The sequence below is a fragment of the Phascolarctos cinereus genome, unplaced genomic scaffold, assembly GCF_003287225.1.
Source record: "Phascolarctos cinereus isolate Bilbo 61053 unplaced genomic scaffold, phaCin_HiC Scaffold_4;HRSCAF=312, whole genome shotgun sequence".
Lineage (NCBI taxonomy): Eukaryota > Metazoa > Chordata > Mammalia > Diprotodontia > Phascolarctidae > Phascolarctos > Phascolarctos cinereus.
The window spans coordinates 230,390,976-230,407,743 of NW_027555847.1; the positions used below are offsets into that span (position 1 = coordinate 230,390,976).

The window sequence follows — 16,768 nt, forward strand, 5'->3', positions numbered from 1 at the left end:
CTGACGGACATAGCCTAGGACTCTGAACCTAAGAGCATTGTCAAATCATTCATCATCAGAAACTGGTGTCATTTTATCAGTAAAATGACATTTAAAAAGAGGCATTAACATCTGCATCACTACTGAACCCTGGGGACTATAGGGCCTTTCCATCTGACTTCCATCTGAGACCTTCCACATGTGTTGTCTCACCATTGGGGTGTGAGCTCTTTGAGAACTGGGCATATCTTTTCTATTTGTGTCTCCAGTGCTTGGCACAGTGATTTGCACATGGTAAGCACTTGGAAGATGCTTTATTTGTTAAAAAAAGAAATAAAGCCCCTTATAATATGGTTCCAAAGTATTTTTCCAGATGGATCTCACATTAGTGCCATTCACGCACTCAATGATCCAGGTAAACTGGCTGACTTGCTTTTTCCCTTATACAACATTTCATAGCCAACTGGGACTTTGCACAGATCCAAGTATCCCCCATGCCTGGGATGTTCTCCCTCCTTACCTCTGCATCATAAAATCCCTAGCTTCCTTCAGAACATAACTCTGGTGCCACCTCCAATCCTAAAATTACTTAGATTTTATTCTATGTATTTCTATATATTTGTCCTTATACATGCTAATGTCTCTTAATTGGAATGTAAATTCCTTGAGGGTTGGAACTGCTTTTCTCATTTTATTGACAGCACTTATCACAAAATCTAGCATATAGTTTTTCTGAATAGATTGAAATTGGAGAAGCTGTGTCAAAAAACAAAGTATGCTAGTGGAAGCATCAGCTGAGTCAATTGCTCTGGAAAATAATTTGGAACTATGAAGAAAATTCTTTTTTATTTTTTTGGCTAGGCAATGGGGTGAAGTGACTTGCCCAGGGTCACACAGCTAGTGAGTGTTAAGTGTCTGAGGCCGGATTTGAACTCAGGTCCTCCTGAATCCAGGACTGGTGTTCTATCCACTGCACCACCTAGCTGCCCCAACTATGAAGAAAATTACTAAAAACATGGCACTCTTTTATGGTAGGATCAATATCCTAAGGGCCCTACCCTTAGGATAGGTAGGACTCATTTTTTTCCTTAAAAAGTACTGAAACCGTCCTTGAGATTCAATTGGCTCAGAGGACTAAGGGTTAGACCTTTGATATAGCTCCCAATTAGCCTTGTAGTTGTTTGTCCTTTGTTCAGGAAGAGGACCTGAACAAAGGACATTAGGAGGGTGATATCTTGACTTGCAGATGAATTGGATTTAAGTGAGGCAGGGCTGTGCAAAGTCATCAGCTTCACTCTCTCCTGTAGGGTCATTTGAGTCCAGTGGCAAGACATAGATCAGAATGACTGGAGATGACTCCAGATACAGTGGGAGACCTTGGCCCCCCCCCCCCTTTTTTTTAACATTTAATAATATTTTATTTTTTTCCAATTATATGTAAAGATAGTTTTCACATTCATTTTTGTGAGATTTTGAGTTCTAATTTTTTTTCCTCCTTTCCTCCCTTTCCTCTCCCCTTCCTAAGACAGCAAGCAATCTGATATAGGTTATATATGTACAATCATGTTAAACATATTTCCACATTAGTCATGTTGTGAAATAAAAATCAGAACAAAAGAGAAAAACCACGAGAAAGAAAAGAAAAAAAAGAGTGAAAATAGTATGTTTCAATCTGCATTCAGACTCCATAGTTCTTTCTCTGGATATGGTTAGCATTTTTCCATCACGAGTCTTTTGGACCTGTCTTAGATCACTGCATTGCCAAGAAGAGCTAAGTCTATCACAGTTAATCATCACATAATGTGGCTGTTACTGTGTACAATGTTCTCCTGGTTCTGCTCACTTCACTCAGCATCAGACCATATAAGTCTTTCCAGGTTTTTCTGAAATCTGCCTGCTCATGATTTCTTATAGTACAGTAGTATTCCGTTACATTCACGTATTACAACTTGTTTAGCCATTCCCTAGTTGATCCCCTCAATTTCCAATTCTTTGCCACCACAAAAAGAGCTGCTATAAATATTTTTGTACATGTGGGTCCTTTTCCCTTTTTTATGATCTCTTGAGGTATTACTGTCTCAAAGGGTATGCACAGTTTTATAGCCCTGTGGGCATAGTTCCAAAGTGCTCTCCAGAATGGTTGGATCAGTTTACTACTCTAGCAACAACGCATTAGTGTTCCAATTTTCCCACATCTTCTCCACTTCATCATTTTCCTTTTCTGTCATATTAGCCAATCTGATAGGTGTGAGGTGGTATCTCAGGGTTGTTTCAATTTGTATTACTTATCAATAGCGATTTAGAGCATTTTTTCATATAACTGTAGTTTTAATTTCTTCAAGTTAAAACTGCCTGTTCATATCCTTTGACCATTTGTCAAGTGGGGAATGACTTCTATTCTTATAAATTTGATTCAGTTCTCCATATATTTTAGAAATGAGGCCTTTATCAGAAACACAGGCTGTAAAAATTATTTCCCAGCTTTATGCTTTCCTTCTAATCTTGGTTGCATTGATTTTGTTTGTTCAGACCTTGGCCTTTTTAAGCTAAGGTCTTTCCAAGGTCTCAGTTTGTCTGGGGCAACATCCATTTACTGATTTAAAGCTAGGTGAGAAATGAAGCAAAAGATGGCCTAATGCCTACTCAAAAAAAAAAAAGTCAAACTGGGAGGGGAAGACCCTCAGAGTTTCTGACCAGAACAAAAACAATTGCTATGTACACTCACTTTGAGCCATCAAAAACCAAACAATGACTAAGTGAAGCTTCAGCTTGGACCTATTGTTGGCCAATGTAGTTTCCTATTAGCCTAGATGCTACAACAATAACGGCAGCAGTAGCAGCCAAACTAAAAATAAGCAAACAAAAAGCACGGGAAGCAGACTCTCCTCATTCAGGTTCCTGTCTGAAAAGCTGTTATGGACAGCACAGGGACAGAGCAGCTATGCTCAATTCAGTCAATTCTATGTCCCTTGCTAAATGCCCTTTTCTTGCTCTGAATATCTTCTCCTTACTATGACTAAGAAAAACTCCTCTTGTTAGCTATTAGATGGTCTGTGAGTGTCTCATTTTGTTCAAATCTTGAACCTGAACTACCAGACCAGCCTGAGTCAGGCTGGTCCTGGTACACCTTAGACACAGACATTAAATGGGTGAAGAATCCCTTCTTTACAAAACAAAATGTTCAGAGTAGTCTTATTTGTGAACACAAAAAGCTGGGAACAAAAACAAAGTAGCTTACCTAAAGATTGGGGAGTGCTAGAAAAAAATATGACATATGAGTGCCATGGAATATTCTGGCAATGTAAGGAGTATGAAATGTGATTGATTCAGAGAAAAGTGGAAAACCTTGCAGAACAGGATACAGAGTGAAGAAAACAGAGCCAAAGGAATATTATACAAAATGACTACAGCAATGTAAATAAAATCAACAGAGAGGGGCAATAAAACTCATGTCAAACACAATGATCAATGTTATCTAAGAAAAGAATGAAACAGACAAAAAAAAAACCCAATCAGAATGAAACCATTCTTCTCTCCTTTCGGTGAATAATCAATAACTAACAGTTTTGGGGGAATGGATTTTGTAAGAGGGTTTATTTTAGTGTTTAGTAGGAAGTATCTATAATGCCAAAACAAAACATACACTTTGGAAGAGAAATGGTGACCATTATGAGCTAGCATGGCTTGAGATTTCATGCTGGATTAACTATTTCTTTTGTTGTGAAAGGCTTTGGACTATCAGAGGAAATAGTAGATGTATAGCTGGGTTTTATCGAGGCATTTGATAAAGTCTCTCCTAATAACTGTGGGCAAGGAGAGATATGAGGTGAATTTGAAAGAAAAAAAAATAGCAAGGATTGGAAATGGAAGGAAACTGAAACTCCTTCTCACTCTTAGATTCTGTGAACTGGACTCAGAGTGGCCATTAATGGATGAATGTCAGCCTGGAAGGGAGTCTATAATAATGTGGCACAGGGCTCTGTTTTCAGTCCTATTCTTTTGCACATATCGCTTGGTGACTTGGATGAATGCATAGAAGACATGCTTATTATATTTTCATGTTATATCAAGTTTACACATTAGGTTTACTGGCTAGATTTCTTTCTCAAAGACTAAGCCAATTCACTCTGGATCTCATTCACTGGACAACAATAGGTCCCTTCCCTGCCCAAGTACCACTTAATGGTTATATTTTGGGTCTTCCTGGCTCAGAGTGTATGTTAACAGTAACTGTTTCTCTTTTGGCCAGCAACCCAGAGAGTTTTTCCCCTCCCAGTTTGTATATTTTTTTAAAGGGGTCATCCCCTGACTCACTTGGGGTTAACTGACTTGCCCAGGGTCACACAGCTAGCAAGTGACAAGTGTTTGGTCTGAGGCTGGATTTGAACTCAGGTCCTCCTGACTTCTGGGCCAGTGCTCTATCCACTATGCCACCTAGCTGCCCCCCTTGACTCACTTTTTTAAGATGCCTATTTACTGAATGGGTGTTGCCTCACTCAAAGTGATAACTTGAAAAGACCTTAGCTTAAAAAAGGCCAAGGTCTCCCACTTCATCCTGGGCCATCTCCAGTTGTCTTGATCGATATCTGGCCACTGGACCCAGATGGCTCTGGAGGAGAAAGTGAGGCTAGTGACTTTTGCACAACCCTCCCTCACTCAAATCAAATTTGATTTCAAGTCATGTCCTCTTTGAGAATGAAGGACAAACCACAAACCACACAACATTAAGTTACAAAAATAAGCCCCTAAATAATCTCAATAACCTAGAATGATGGGCAGATTTATTAAGATAACACCTAAAATGAATGCATATAAAATTCTGCACTTGGGTTCAAAATTAAATTTACAAATTCAAAATAAAGAAGAAACAGACAAGACAATTGTTTAGGTTAAAATTGGGATTTTCATGGATTACAAGCTCAATGTGAGTTAACATTAGTAAGGTAATGTAATCTTGGGAGGCATTTAAAGAAAACAGTGTTCTGAACTAGGGAGACTAATATTCTGCTGCTTGTTGTAGTGAGCTCCTCATGAATGGGGGACTCCAAGCAGAGGATAAATAAATATTGACCTAGTCAGGTCACAGCTATAGTGCTCATTTCTGGACACCACATAATAAGAAAGACAATAATAAGCTGGTGTGCTTCCAGAGTAATGGTGGGATAACTCAAAACTGTGTCACAAAGGGGTAAGTAAGTAGAAGGCCCTGTGGATAAATCAACTTTGGAGGAGAGGAGACATGATAATTATCCTCAAGTATATGATGGTTTCCAGAGAGCAGAATTAGAAGCAATAGACAGAGGCTGAAGAGAGGAGATTTGCCTCAATATAACAAGAAACTTCATAATAATAAGACATATGATAATAATAATAATAATAATAATAAGATAATGAATAACATCAAAAAAAAAGGAATGGATTTCTTTCAATGAATGAGTGCTTATAGGGGATAGTTCAATGGTGTCCCTACTCAGATATAGACTCAGACTATATTTCAGTGTTTTCTTCCGACTCTGAGATTCCATGAATTGTCAATGTCATTAGTGTGAGCACACTAAAACCAATGCTAGATTAACTTTATGCCACTGTAATTGTCTCTTATGAAATAAAACAATTACTCTAACTTAGCTTCATAATTATGTACTCAGTGGAATGATCTATGCATGAGTGACAAAAATGAAGCAACTGGTTATCACAGTCCCGTCCCTTCTGATAGCTTTCTTATGAGCTACTTTGGAGGAAGATTGCAATAAAAGACTGTCATGAAATTTAGTGCAGCTTTCTGAGGAATGATTTCAGCAAATAATTCATACTGTTATTATAAGAAGTGTTTTGTTTTGTTTTTTTTTCGAAGGATCTTGCCAGCCCGTCAAGACAGCAACATTCTTCTGCACTGTTATTATGGTAACTAAAAACCTACAACATTAAGAAAATAAATACAAGTATGTACTTTAGCATAATTATTTCGAAATTGGTAAACAGCAATTTCAGTCTCATCAGTTACTTCTCAAGTGATATTTATCAATTCTGCTCACCATGATATTTGACTGAGCTGTTTAGAAGTTTCCTTCCCCCATCCCTATTTAAAAGAATGTTATATTCCATGCTTCAACCTTTGCTTCAGGTCAACTGCTGAGGTTTTGCTCCATTTAGAGGTTCAGTCTTTGTACTATTTACTTAAATTCCTTCCCAAATGTGGTATTCTAAATATGCTATTAGGTTTCTATCTTTATCTAAATCTACTGTTTTTGTCATGTTGTGAGCAACAGAAATAGGTTTAATCACAATAATTTGGGATTTTTTAAAAGAATATTCAAACAGGGTAATTTCTAGGATTTGTAGGTATCTACATTTCTGTCTATTAAGATGAGCTCATTTATTTCAGGCCAGTGTTTCCGAGACTCCCTTGGGTACTGCTTCCCTCAGAATCTCCAAATGATCTCATCCCTGCTGTGTGTAGAGGGTGAATACTTAACAGCGGCAACCTGAACATTTATCTACGGCTGTTTGATTTTTGGCACATTTGTCTGAGTTAGATCAATCTCAGATTGCAAACTCTTTTTGTAAATCATCATGTTACAGCATTGAACTCTGTACTATTAACAAGAATGTACTTTATAAATGCCTTTTGATGATTATGAAGACAGAGAAATAGGGACTAGATCTGTGATTTAACTGATATAGGGAACACCCAGGCAAGGAACCTCTCTCTACCAGTGTAGATTGGCAGGTGAGAGATTGACTTGTCCTCTCACTGTGTCAGAGGCAGGACTTGAACCCAGGTCTTTCCAGTTCTGAAGCCACTTCTCTACCCACTACTGCACAGCTTTCTCTTTGATGATTATGAAAAGAGAGAAAAAACTTGCTAAATTTTGCAAGGATTCACATAGTGTTTTGAATATCGTTGTTTGGTTGTTTCAGTTGTGCGCAACTCTTCATGACCCCGTTTGGGTTTTTTTGGGCAAAGATATTATAGTGGTTTGTCATTTCTTTCTTCAGCTCCTGTTACAGAAGAGGAAACTGAGGCAAACTAGGTTAAGTGACTTACCCAGGAATCACTCAGCTAGTAAGTGTTTGATGCTGGATTTAAATTCAGAAAGATGAGTCTTCCTAACTGCAGGTCCTGCAGTCTATCCACTCTGCCACCTAGCTGCCTAAGCTTTGAACAGTAGGATGTGAGAATTTGGGAACCTTCTCCCTCTGCCTCTTAGAATTCCTATCTTCCTTCAAGACATAACTCAAATACTACCTTCCAGAAGAAGATTTTCCTGATCTCCCCAGGTGCTAGAGCCCTAACCCTAAGCCCTTCTTCTTAATTATCTTTTATATGTTTTATATCTATTGAGTGTATATACATACCCATTTATGATTACATATAGGAGTTATATATTATATATAATATATTTTATGTATTACTTATTATATCATATATAATTATATAGAATATATATGTGTATATATATGTGTATATATATGTGTGTGTGTATATATATATATACATATATATGTATATATATACATATATATATGTATATATATATACATATGTATATATGTATATATATATACATATATATATATACATATATATATATATAAAATCAATCAATAAACATTTATTAAGGGCCTACTATATGCCAGGTACTGTGCTAACCAGTGCTAAGCACTGGAGATACAGAAAGAATCAAAAGATAGTCCTGGTCCTCAAGGAACTTGTAAGCCAATGGGGGAGACAACATGCAAACAAATATGAACAAAGTGAGTTGTTTACAGGATAAATAGGAAATAATTAACAGAGGGAAGGCACTAGAATTAAGAGGTGTTGGGGAAGGTTTTCCAGTAAAAGATGAGATTTTGGTCGGGATTTAAAAGGAATCCAGAGAAGTCAGTAGGTAGAATGGAAGAGGGAGAACCTTCCAGGCCTAGGGAACAGCGAGTAAAATACCTAGAGTGCCTTTTTTTGTGGAACATCCAGGAGGCCATTATCACTGGATTAAAGACTATGTGGTGGGGAGTAAGGTGTAAAAAGACTGGAAAGTTAGGAGGAGGCTAGGTTATGAAGGGCTCTGAATGTCAAACAGAGCACTTTGTATTTGATCATGGAAGTAACAGAGTTTATTAAGTAGGGGTGGGACAAGTTTAGACCTGTGCTTTAAGAAAATCACTTTAGTGGCTGAATGGAATATGGATTAGAGTGAGGAGAGACTCAAGTAGGGAGACCCATCAGTAAGCTATTGTGGGAGTGAAGGTGCGAGGTGACGAGGGCCTGCACTAGATTGGTGGCAGTGTTAGGAGAGAAGGGGGCATATTTGAGAGATGTTGGCAAAGGTGAAATCAACAGCCCTTGGCAACAGCCTGGGTATGGAGAAAAGTGAGGAGTCGAGTATGACACCTAGGTTTCCAGCCTGAGGAACTGGGAAGATGGTGATTCCCTCTATAAGGAAGGTAGAACATGGGGAGGGTTTAGGAGGAAACATAATGAGTTTCATTTTGGACGTATTGAGTATAAGATGTTTACTGGATATCCAGTCTGAGATGTCTAAAAGGCAGTTGGAGAGGCAAGATAAGAAGGCAGCAAAGAGTTTGGGACAAGATAGGTAGATTTTATATGTAATATATACACAATGTATAACATATTCATAATATATGATATCTAATTATATTATTGTCATAAATATATCACATGTAATTTATATTTATATGACATAAATTTTACAATTATATGTCTGTGTGTGTGTGTGTGTGTGTGTGTGTGTGTGTGTGTGTGTGTAATTACCTTAGAACAGTGAATAGAATACTAGGCTTGGAGTTGAAAAGACCTAAGTACAAATCTGGGCAGCAAGGGGTCACAGTGGATAAAGCACAGGGCCTGGCTAGAGTCAAGAAGACCTGAGTTCAAATCTGATCTCAGACACTAACTGTGTGGCCCTGGGTAAGTCACTTCACCCTGTTTGCCTCAGTTTCCTCATCTGTCAACTGAGTTGGAGAAGGATATGGCAAACCATTCCAGTACCTTTGCCAAGAAAACCCCAAATGGGGTCACGAAGAGTTGGACACAACTAAAAAACAAAACAAAACAAAACTCTAAACAACAACAAATAGTACAAATCTGGCCTCTAACTTACCTGTGTGACCCCGGGCAAGAAACAACCTGTTTCAGCTTCCACAAGGAGATGTATGTAAAGCACTTCGCAAACTTTAAATCACTAAATAAACATTAGCTGTTGTTACCATCACACATCCAAACACACGTTGCCTCCTTAGAGATTGTTTCCAAAGAGAGTTTCCCGTTTGTCTTGGTGTCTATCATGAGATCCTAGCACACAGTAGGCACTTGATCAATACTTGTTGATTAATTGCCTAGACAGTGAAGAGTTTATGACATGTAAGCCAATCTGATGTACTTTCACCAAAGCAATATAACTGTATGATATCAACCCATTTAAATACATCGCAGATTGTACCAGTATTGAGAGCCCATCATTGAACTAGAAAAGACAATAATTAAGAAATCATTAAAGCATGAAGAATATATTTGGAAAAGGATGATTTCCAGAATGCCATAGATTTCTTTGACCTCTACCATTCCAGCAAGAAATGGTACCTTTTCTGTACTGAAGGTCATAATTAGAAGCAGAAATATATGTTTGTGTGTAATCAAATTTAGAAGTGGAGGCAAAGCATCAGTTTTCATTCAAGGGCCAGGATTTCGAAGCAGAGGGTTAATACGCCTAAATCCAATCTAAAATAAGGGTGGGGTTGGGGCAGCTAGGTGGCAAAGTGGGTAGAGTACTTGCCCTGGAGTCAGGAAGACCTGAGTTCAAATCCAGCCTCAGACATATAACACTTACTAGCTGTGTGACTCTGGGCAAGTCACTTAACCCTAGTTGCCTCACCAAAGGGGAAAAATAAAATAAGGGTCGGGGGGGGGATCTATGAAGGATGTAGAAATAGAAAATGGAGTAAAAATAACTTTTCATTATTCCAGGGAATATCTCATGGCTGTAGAATAGAAAATCGGATTCCTAATAACTCCAGCCAGTCCAGGGAACAACCTTTGCCGCAGAACCCAGCAATTACACAGGCGGAATTTAAATATGGAGGAGTCAGTGCAGAAAATGTAGCTTCTCTGTGTCATTGTCCCTACCCCCAAATTTTGAAAATGGCTGATGCCCATCTAGCTTTCTGCTCTGCCCTCCCACACCTCTTTCCAATAAGTATACCATTTGTGCTGAATATACTGTTTTTTCCATTAGGGAGGGAAGGTAGACAGGCCAAGGAGAGAACTGAAAGGGTGGGTGGGAGAAGAACAAAGAAAAGGGAGGGGAAGGAAATAACCATTTGTCCATTCCAGCACTGCTCTTTGTTTATCTTGGGATCCAGCCCTCTAAATTAGCAACCTGGCATGCCAATGGTGCTTGCCTGCTGGGCTAATGGGGCACAAAAGCTTAAGCTGAACCAGTATTTTGAACACTGCAGATTTGCCTTCCAGGGCTCTGCACCTGCAAATGCTTGGATAAACTACTCTCTTTTGAACAGCTGTTCTCCACAGGGGTTCAAGCAACTGCCTGTCAGCTGGGAGAAGGAATTGCTGAGAAACTCCAGACTGCCTAGACCTGACTTATCAAAAAACCTCAGTCTGTTCCTACTGCCCATGAGTTTGGGAGAAATAGAATTACCTGGGATGGGGGAGAGAGAGAGAGAGAGACATAGGCAGCCCTGAAGCCAGTCTCACCTAAGTATGTTTCAGGAGAAAGACATTCTTCCAAAGGTAGGCATTCCTTATTGAATGGGGAATGGCTAAGCAAGTAGTAGTACATGAATGCAATAGAATATTACTTTGTTTTAAGAATCAATGGCTATGATAAATACAGAGAAGTGTGGGAAGACTTATGTGACTTGATGAAAAGTAAAGTAGGAAGAACCAGGACAACAATATTCACAAAGCCCATGATAATGTAAATGGAAAGAAAAACAAGAAGATAATCACAATTGAATCCTGTGAAATTATAATCACCAAGATAGGCCTCCCAGAAAAGATATGAAAACACATCCTCCTAAATCCTGATTCTTTGTAGAGGTGGAAATGTAGGTGTGGACCACTGCATATTGCATCAGACCTTTTCTATTATGTTAGTTTTGTTTTCTTTTTTTCCTCTTTATTATAAGGAAGTGGTGGGAAACACTACAGTGAGAAATATAAGTGACTTGAAATATCAATAAAAATATCAATAAAAGTTTATTTTTTTTGGTGAAGCAGTTGGGATTAAGTGACTTGCCCAGAGTCACACAGCTAATGAGTGTTATGTATCTGAGGCTGGATTTGAACTCAGGTCCTCCTGACTCCAGGGCTGGTACCCTATCTACTACACTACCAAGCTGCCCCTTAAAAGCTTATTTTTTTTTTAAAATAAGCAGGCATTATAATTGCTATTTTCTCCTAAGGGATACACACACACACACACACACACTTGTAAAGCTATCCCCTAGCATTACCCTCTTGCATATTAAAAGAATAAAGGGGAACCCAAGTTCAGTCATCCCTTGAACATTTCAATCTCTATCAGACTCTTTCATGGCATGGCTTTTCATTGTCTAAGTTACTGGCTACTTGCTATACCATGGGAGAGAAGGAGCTGAACAGGATATTCCCAACATCACAATATAAAACTTTCATATTAGCTTGCTACCATGTTGGTAAAAGCAAAAGAAATTCCCAGAAAGTCAGCCACCAGTTAAATTTGGGGTAGAACAAAAGGGAAGCAACTCTAGTATGTGACACACTGTATTGATGAGTCTATCTGGAAAAAGTCAGAATTCTCCAGACTCCAATATGAGGTAGTAGTGGTTGTCATCCAAGGAATCTTTTTTTCCTAGCTTTTAAACATTTTTTCAGGGGAGTCTTTTGCTTTTCAGCTGTACTCTTCTTCCCCCCCTTCCCCCCCACCCCATACTGGATAGTTTTGTTTGTTTGTTTGGTTTCTGATAAGCTTTCATGTCTAAAGGCGCTGTCATTAATACAACATGTTAGTAGCAGTATTGTTCATCAGATTCTAGAGATAATACTGGAAGAGAACTTGGAAGCCAACTAGACTAACGGTTTCCATTTACAAGCAAGGAAATAGAGGCCCAAGGTCATATAGGTAGCAGTTGTCAGAGGAAAGATTGGACCCTGGTCCTCTGTCTTTAGAGTTAGGGCACTTCTCTCTATTTCTTAAAATGTAGTATTTTTTTTTCAGTCACTCTTTCTCTCTGGGTCTCAGTTTCCTTATCTGTAAAATGGAAGGAGTTGGATAAGGTGACTTTTAAGACCACTCCTGGATTTAGAACTATGATCTTATGTTGCTTTTGAAATGCCAACTAATCCACTCTATTTAAACTGCCAACTAATCCAGTAGAAAAGCATTCTTTGTTCTGAATGCAAATCTCACCACAGGGGTAAACCAGTTTCCTTTTAATACCATCTATATCTTCTTCCTTTAGTCTCTAACACAGAGAACACATTTTAAAACAATATCAAATGAAAGCTAATGAAAGTTTTATGTAGCAGCATCAGATAGATATGGCAAAGGCTGGAATTGGAACTTCCTTTAATAAATGAACACTTTGGAATTTCACTGGTCAGAAAAGATGTCAGAAGAAGCACACCCTCTTGCCTGTCACATCAGTAGGAGGGATCCTACTAACGTCAGGGACATACAACCATAGGGAACTGGAGGCCTGGAATGTTGTTGCCATGTGGTTAAAAGCTCTGGCACTTAGGTAGTTCTAAGAGCCAGCAGCTGTTTTATATTTAAAGGGTCAGGAGCAAGCACTGACTTTCTCTTTTTTCTTTCTTTTTCCCCTTTTTTTTTTGGGTAGGAGATAAATGAGTATAGGGCTCAATCTGCACCACTGGGTGCCAGCCCTGCCCTCTTTTTTCTTAAATACCAAAACTACTCCCTTTGGGGATTGTTAATTCAAGGGCTCATAGATCCTGAAGGACCTTCAGAGGTCATCTATTCCAACCTCCCTTATTTGACAGATGAGAAAACTGAGACCCAAGGAGGTTAAGTGATTTTCCCAAAATCATACTAGTAGTAAGCATCATAGGTGGGATATGAACCCACAAACTCTGACCAGAGAGTCAGTGCTCTTTCCTCCCTTTGCTCCATCTGAGCTCCACTTTTCCCATGGAGCATATTGAGGGGATACTATTCACTCTAGCCCAAGGAGGTCCTCTCAGGATGCCACAGGCTGATGCCCGGATGGATCCTGCTTCTTGAGGCTGGGGTAGGGGGAGGAAGGAGGAAGATCTTTGGAGATGTATCTGCTGACTTTCTGGAATCTCTGTTGCTCTTCTCTTGAAGGCCATCACCCCGCACATTCATATTCAGCACTTTGGAAACAACAAAGCAGATGTTCCCTGTAAGATTGGTTTCTGAAGAATGCTCAGACAGATTGAAGCCAGTGACGATGTCATCTGCCAAATGCCTGTGATAGAATCCATAGAGCCTCTGACTCACAAGTTTCCTCGCTGAAGTCATTTCAGGGGAAGCCAGCATCGAAAAGCAAAATATGCAGGAGGGGGCTAGAGAGTGCCAAGGGGGCTCGCTGGCCTAAGCAAACAGCAACTGTATGAGGAGGAACTGTTTTTTCTAGAAGCAGGGGATAAGATCTCCACATGTGTAAAACATACCTTTGCACTTTAGCATTTCACCAGCATACTCTTTCAAATGAAACCCAGATGAATAATGGATAAAGGGGAAAAAAAAAGGAAGAAAGAGCCTTTACTGTTGGGTTCAGAAACAACAGCTGGTACAGCCTCTATTAATCATATAATCCTGCATCAGAAGGTCTTGCTCAACTTGGAAGGAAGGTTTGGGTCAGGTAGCCACAGTCACACAGGGGCAGCTGAGAGAGCTTTGTCTTTTGAGAAAGGGGAGCAGGGGGAAAGCCCCCAATTGATCTGATGCCAGAGCATTGCTGCTTTGTACCTGCATGCATTTATTTTGGCAAGGCTGCAGTTCCTGTTTAAAAAATTAGGAATTGGCTTCTCACTCCTTGCTCTGACAGAAAGAAGAATTTAGTTTTGAGAGAAGAATGAGAGCAAGTCTTCCAAGCACAATAAAATGCCACTTGAAAAATCCAACTTGGCATTCCTAGTCACTGTTACCCAGAAAGACTGACCTTTGCTGCCCTGCTCTTTCCACCTTCCCCTTTCCTTAACCCCTGTCCCTCTCTATCTCTATCTTTATCTTTATCCCTATCTGTATCCCTATCCCATAACCATCCTACTCATACACTTCATACATAAACACACATGCACACAGTAAATTCAGGAAGGGGGATCAGGAAAGAACTCATATAAGCAGTATCACTTGAACTGAGTTCATACACACACACACACACACACATATACATATAAATACAAACTGTAACATTGTCTCTCATATAATCTCACAATTACATACATACAAATACATATATTCATACATGCAAAGAACATATTACCTCTCACATACTCACATACATACATATATATACACACAGCTATAGCTATATATGAATGTGCACACATACTACATACACATATGTGAATAGAAGTTACATAAGGTCATCTGAGGATTAGCCTAGTTAAGTTTGGAGAAGCTCATCTGGAGGTTGGACACATACTGATGAATTCTTTGGCCACAGCAACTCTGAAGGACCATTTCTTTCCTAAAATCTCTGCTTCTGGGGAAGGCTTAACTATCCTTCCAGTCATCAAGGTTTGTAACCTTAGAACTATCCTCAACTCTTCACTTTCCCTCTTCCCTCCTGCTCTATCCAATTGGCTGCCAAGTCTTATCAATCAGAGGCTTCTATTCAGTTTTTCCTATTCACATGGCCACCAACCTAGTTCAGACCCTTATACTCTCTCATCTAGACTACTGAAACAGCCTCCTAATTGGGTTCCCACCTGAAGTCTTTCCCTTTACCAATTCCTTCTCCACATAGTTGACCCACTAATACATTTCAGGTATGGGGCTGGCCACATCACTCCTCTGCTTAAGAAGCTCCAATTGCTCACTGTTGCCTCTAGGGTAAAGCGAAATCTCTTCTACTTGGCATTTAAAACTCTTTTCTTCACATTATGGCTTCTTTTGCCTGCCTTTCCAGACTATTACATTTTATCTCCATCGCTTTACATTTCAGGCAACCTTTTTCCCGCATATTATATAACATTTCATTTCCCAACTCAGTGACTTTGCACAGGCTGGTAACCAAATCTGGAATGCACTCACTCTTTAACTCAGCAATTAGAATTTCCAGCTTCTTTCAAAACTCAGTTCAAGTGATACTGTTTACATAGTTCTTTCCTCATCCCCCTTCCCTAAAATTACTTTGTATGTATTATGTATGTATTTATATGTATATGTGGCATTTCCACTGATAGAATGTAAGCTCTTTGAGGGCAGGGACTATTTCATTTTTGTATTTCTCCCCAGGATCTAGTACAAAGCCTGGCACATAGTAGGTGCTTGATAAATGCTTATTGATTAACTGATTGATACAAAAGGGCAGAGGGGCAGTGACTTGCATCATCAGGACTATCCTTGCTGACTAAAAATAAAATCCTTGAAGTACGTAAGTATAAGTACAACCCAGGTTATAGGTTTTTATCCTCCCTTTACCTCAGGAATAGAAGCGCCTGGTTAGTCTGTCACAGTCTAGGTGTGGCCTAGAGGCCGGAGGCTCCCCATCCCTGAACTAGCCTTGTCTAGGGTCTTCTTGTCTTAGCCCCTCTCCAGCTCAAGCAGGGGAATGAACAATGGGGATTTCCTCCTACTAGTAGACATTACCTCCAGTTTCCTGACAAGTGAGTCCTATAAGGTGACCTGATATCATCCAGAGGCTGTGAAGACCAGTGTCAAACCATATATGATGGCACATAGTAAGCATGTGATAAATGCTTATTGATTGATTGGGAGAGGACTTGAGCCTTTGAGGCCCAATGCTTCTCTTCCTCTTGTAGGATCCTGGCCTGCATCAGTAGAATAAGGAAAATGTGGGTGTTGAAGATGGTGGAGCAGGAATAATGAATGCAGAGGAGATGCTGAGGTTAAGAGAAATGTGGCCAAGGAGAGATTCTGATAGAACAGTAGGAATTCGTAGGCTCCCAGCCTTTGAGCTGGAAGTGACCTTAGAAGAAATATAGTCCAACCTTCTTGTTTTATAGATGTGTGTGTGTGTGTGTGTGTGTGTGTGTGTGTGTGTCAGAGAGAGAGAGAGAGAGAGAGAGAGAGAGAAAGACAGAGACAGACAGACAGAGAGACAGAGAGATTTGCTCTAGGTTACCCAGGCAATAAGTTAGTAAGTGGTAGATCTGGGGTTTGAAACAATGTCCTCAGATCCCCAAACCAGGTTTCTTTTTCTTTGTACCACTGTCTCTCCCTGTGACCCGAGAAAGAAAGTACTTGGACTGCATTATTCAATAAATTGCCCCAGGCAGCAAGTCAACTAGTTTTAATTGAAGAGAAGGGGAATAAAGAAGGAAAAACATGGAATATTGGGATCCAATGGTCTAAGTTAGAAGGAAGGACAATAAAGGGACTTAAGTAAAAGGAAAGTCCATAAGGGGATTTCCAGTTTTCCTGTAACATTTTTAACCCTTATCACTCCAACAAACTGCATGCTCTTTTTTACCTATAAATTACTCCCCTTACAGTAAAAGTAGTAACTACTTAAATAAACAGTTCCTCCAATTCCCCTTCTTCCCCACTCCCCCAATAGCTCAGCCAACTTTTTTATTTATTGGGAATGCCTA

General features: G+C 39.4%; 1 protein-coding gene across 1 annotated transcript in view; it reads right to left on the reverse strand.

Annotated features, from left to right (window-relative positions):
* The window catches only part of PCSK5 (proprotein convertase subtilisin/kexin type 5), a 619,005-nt gene that overhangs the window by 218,795 nt on the left and 383,442 nt on the right, over window positions 1–16,768 (reverse strand).